Below are 3,644 nucleotides of genomic sequence, written 5' to 3' on the forward strand. Positions count from 1 at the left end.
ATTTAAACCACCCTTGGGAATTAAAATCCCCAAATCATCCTGTTAACTAATGATGACTCAGGTTATGATGCTTTGGTGCATGTTCTTAGGATGACTCCCAAGTCCTTGGATGCTTGGAGACAGACTTCCTGCCCTTGGCAGGGCATCTGAAGTGGGTGGCCTTGAAGTTGTGGCTGGGGTGGGGGCCCAGTTAATGTTTTGTATGGAACTAGGTAAGGTTATGCAAAGATTGTATGACTAAGATACACATATGGGACATTTTTGCTTGCAAAGAAAAGATGGCTTTGGCTGGCGTATTTATCACAAGAGATGGTGGAAGAGAAAAATAGTCTTCATTTTTCCTACTGTTACAATTTTTCCCATTGAATCAATTAATGAATAAAATCATATTCAAAACCAGGTCAGCAATTACATGTTCTAATGGTTCCACAGGTCCTTCCCTTCCTCTCTCCATTCTCCCCATTCCCCTCTGGATTGAAATTGGGGCAATCAGTTCCACCTGATGTGGCCAGGTCAGTTTTTCAATCATTAGGTCTTCCCTCATGGCCATTAGGGAAAAGAGTTTAGAGCCTGGTCCTCTAGGTCACTCATTACAGTGATTTAGCACTGCCCTTAAAGTACTGCTGTGAAGACTGCTGCCCTTAGCTTGCATTCAAAGCAAGGCAGAGTTAAGCTGAGAGCATTCTCCAATTAGAAAGTGCGTTTCTGTCTCTCAGCATTTCCCAAGTTCATTAGTTCACACCAAAGAGGAGGAAACTGGAATAGAAGTGTGTTTGTGTCAGACCTGCAGACATAGTTCTAGTGTCTTTTCCTAGTCAATTTTGCCCCTTTATGTAACTTGTAGCAGGTAAATTTGTGACTTTTCATTCTGNCCTTCTGGAAACTCTTTGTTAAAACAATTAAGCTGTTGCAATGGAGTAAGATTTAATTAACTGATTTTTTAAAATAAAGACTATCTTTTCCTTGTTCCAATTTCCTTTTCTTACCAGAGATGGAAGTTCTAGATATTTATGAACTGTTTGTATTTTCACAGCAAAAGAAAAGCTTGGAAGAATAGGCTCAATCTGCGACCTTCCCAGGAGCCTCAACTCCCCAAGTTCTGACATCAGTTATCTCCCTATCTCTCTGGTGGATGCACCACTTAATTGCAAGTGGGAGCCACTCTTAAGCACTGAATTAACATTTTCCTATCCCACCTTGCTCTCTTAAGAATGCTAGAATTATTTATCCAGGACAGAGTTGAAAATGTAGGGGTACACATTTGAGATTTAAAAATTCTTAAGGTCCTGAAATACTTCTATACATCAAATAATACGAAAGGAAATGAATAGTTATTTGTCTTCTTGTGTTTCCTTTTTCATGATCAACATAATCAAAAAATCCTTTTGGCATGTTTCTAAGCATGACAAATCAAGAGTATTAAATGAAGAGAAATAGGAAATTTAAATTTAAGCTGATTGAAAAATTCAGCACTTTATATGCAAATGAGTGTAAATTTATATGTAATATGCATATTTCATATGTCTCTGCTAGTTTTTTTTAAAAATCACATTAGATTTTTTGACAGAAATTGCCTATGGGGTGAATACTGGCAAATAACATTCATTTTTAGGATTGTCATGTGGAAAATTGATTTACATTTTATTTAAATGTGAGAGCAGTTTTATTTTCATTTTCAATAAAATGTTGGGCTTTTAAAATCTGATAAAGTTAAAATTTTTATTATTTTGGTAACATTTACTTATTCAGAAGATAATTGTTTATTTTGGGCTGAAAAACTACTATAATTGTTATGAGTATTGATCAAACAGCCTCACTTTATAAGTGAACAAAGATGCATAATTGTGTTTTAAATGCTGTCATGTTAATACTACACATGTGTATAGTGTGCGATATATTTTTAAAATATGTAAGTGATTGAAGAATTTTCTTACTATAAGGCCCAAATCACGGAGGTCAATTTTTAAGACTAAGGAGCTTCAATGGGAAAAGAAATAGAAAATATTAGCTCAAAATTTGGCTGATTCAGACCCTTCCTCATACTTCTCTTTGCTTTTTAGGTCTTTGGGAAACTTAGGAAACCATGGATTTATAGCCTTCATAATCTATAAATACAATATTCTCAACTTGCTACTTTGCTTTACCAAAAATCAGGGAAGCACATGAAACAAAGTACACAAATTCAATTGCTGGGAAGGCATTATGGAAAGGTCCTGTGACATATTTTCTTCAGTTTTTTCTAAAAATAACTGAAGAACTGTTTAAATGTACTTTTAGACCAACCATTCCTTTAAAAATATGAGTAAAATTCATTTGCTGAGAGACATGTATTAAAACATGTGATATGTATTTACTGTTTTTTTTTCTCTCTTCCTAAACTTAACTGACATGGAAATACTTGGAAAATAATTTAAGAAATGGGTTTGGCTTTTTATTGAAAACATAGTTTCCCATCTAAGTGTTGGTACCTGCTTACTTACTTTATCTCAAAATAGTACAACAGTTAACAGTCCCTTGCCTATCATGGTCTGTTGACAACTACTACCATCTTCCTTCCCAATACATATATATATACCAACTTCCAGATGCACCTTTTTCATTAGCCAGGTTATGTTGCTGCCTTCATGTCTTCCTACCTTAAAAATGTTAGCTTGTTGGGGGGGGGGAAAGGGGAGGGGTACTGAAAAACATCCTTCCTGTCAAAACACTAGTAACTTCCTTCTCTCTGTTACTTCCCAACCAGAGGGCCATTACTGGGCACCATGTCCACCTTCCATTGGAATTAGGAATAAGTATAGAAGAGTTCAATTTGGTTCAGAAAACAGTTATGATGTGTCTGTTCTGTGCCAGGGGCTGTGTAGCTGCTAGGGTTCAGAGGGAAGAGATAGCCTGCGAAGTCTCAAGGAGCTCGTGGCCTAATAATGCTCTCTCACATATCCTCAGCATTATCCTCCCCACTTTGCTTGCTCCGCTCTTGTTCATTACCTGTGCAAGCTCTGCTGCCTCCTGGGCTTGCTTCATACCTTACCTCACTCTGTCCCTCTGGTATATTATCTTTCCTTTTAACCACAGCCAACACCTCTTCCCCAAGTGTTTAGGATGTAACTCCACTGTCCAGAAAGACTTTCTGAGCTACATTAGAGAAGTTATAAATATTTATTTTTATTTTTCTAAATTACTAATCACAAGCAGCAATAAAACAAAGATCCCATCATATAATCTGAAGAGGTAATTTGGGGGCAACAGGGACCCCTTAGTTTCATGATTAATTTTAAACTTATTTGTAGTCGATTGGTGATATGTGTGCTTAGCCATAAACACACACAAGTAAGTCAAAACAGTAATCATATTTGAAAACAGCTTAAGGGGAAAACCTAATGGTTCATGGCAAATGTGTGTGTCTCAAGAATTACTTTTAAAAGAAGAGTACTTATATTCTTGCCTAGATAAGAAAAAAATAATAAAAGAGACTTTTCTTTCACCTATCCCTACCAACAGCAAGAATTTATATAGATTTATCTCCAAGAAAGCTGGAAGATCAGATCTGTGGAAAACAGATCTGAAAACAGAAATGAAGTACATGGAAAATGCTGTAATGCTAAAGTATTTTTCTAGGTCATCCAAATTATTTAAGACAGTAATTT

Source organism: Hipposideros armiger, unplaced genomic scaffold (assembly GCF_001890085.2).
Source record: "Hipposideros armiger isolate ML-2016 unplaced genomic scaffold, ASM189008v1 scaffold_1955, whole genome shotgun sequence".
Lineage (NCBI taxonomy): Eukaryota > Metazoa > Chordata > Mammalia > Chiroptera > Hipposideridae > Hipposideros > Hipposideros armiger.